Below are 1,584 nucleotides of genomic sequence, written 5' to 3'. Positions count from 1 at the left end.
GGGAAGCAGGAGCGCGGAGCGGAGGGAGGAGGAGGAGGAGGAGGAGGAGCGCGGGGCTGTAAGTCAGCATGACTAAGCAAGAGAGGGAAGCGGCCGCCCCGCTTCACAATAAGAGTCCCCCTCCGGCCCGAGCCGCGCAGCTCGCCCGGGCGCGCCTGGATTGGCCGAGGGAGGCGCGGGGAGGGCGCAGGGAGGGCGGAGAATCGGGCCTGGGCAGAGGAGGGAGGGAGGGGACACTGGGAGGGGGGGGGAGGACACAGCAGCTGCTCCATAACTGCCAACTTTTCCCCTTTCTTGCGAGGAATCCTATTCGGAATAAGGGATTTTCCCTTAAAGAAAGGGGAACGTTGACAGATATGAGCTGCTCCCCACGCGCAGCCCTGAAAACATGCGCAAAAGTAGCAACACGTTCCGTTGTCGTCCGGAGGTCTTGCTCCCGGGAAATAGGCGTAGGATCGCAGCCTTCGGTGCAAGCAGCCTTCGACGCGCTCTGCCTTTGCTCCGAGCCGCGAGGTGTCATCCGGCGCGTGTCTTACTTTCCCTTTCTCTCCCCTGCTGCTCCGGATGGACCCCCCCCCCGCGCGCAAGCGGAACAGCTTTGGATAAGCGCCTTTGCAAATTTTATGTGCATTGCCCACGGGCGTAGCCAGGGTTTATGTTAGGACTTTTGCTAGTGCGGGCAGAACAGAGCTATCTGCGACTCAGTTGGTCCGTCAGTTAAGTATTTTTATTTATTTACTTGATTTAGGGGGGCGACTGCCCCCTGCATCTCCCTGGCCAGAGCCGTAGCTAGGTGATCATGCGCCCTCTAGCTACTGACAAATTAGCTCTTCTTTCCGCCTCTCCTCCAACCCCCCCATTCAATTCACCCTCTATTTAAAACCTTATCTTATGAGGCAATAATCAATATTTTTATTTATAGATATATTTATGGACATATTTTTCAGGGGGTTTTGCGCCCCTCCCCTCAATTGTACCCCTGGCGGGGCCCCACCTCACCACCCCATGGCTACAACGCTGCTCCTGGCTATTACTTTATTAAATTTTATTCAAGTTGGCACCCCTGCTTGCAGCATATGGGCAGGACTGACCTAAAGAGCACTGCAGGAGGTCACCCCCTCTCCTTTTGCTCCCCATGCCCAAATCATCTCGGAGGGTATACAGCAGGCAGGGGGAGGGGAGCGGAGTCGTTCCACCTGACAAGCACTGATGGGACATTAGATTTGGATTGATAACACATTGTGCATGCTGTTAGACAACAAAGGTCTCTGGACAGCTTACGATAATGAAAATGGTAGTCCCAACTATAAGCAATAAAATATCCTCATAACAGCAACGAATAATCTTGCAGAAGCACCAAGAAGTAAATAGGCTTTAAATTTTAAAAGAAAGTTTTTCACAAGGCCTGAGGAGATAAAAAGTTCTTTACCTGGGGTGGAGAGACATCAGAGAAGGCACCAGGTGAGCCTCTGTGGGGATGCCATTCCAGAAATTAGGAGGGCCCATAAAGATCCATTGCCTCAAGAGTCAGGGTTTTTTGCCACCTTAACAGGGCTTGAAAGCAACAGGTCTGTTATTTTCATG

Source organism: Podarcis filfolensis (assembly GCF_964270895.1).
Source record: "Podarcis filfolensis genome assembly, chromosome: 17".
NCBI lineage: Eukaryota > Metazoa > Chordata > Lepidosauria > Squamata > Lacertidae > Podarcis > Podarcis filfolensis.
Note: the sequence above shows the minus strand (reverse complement) of the source record.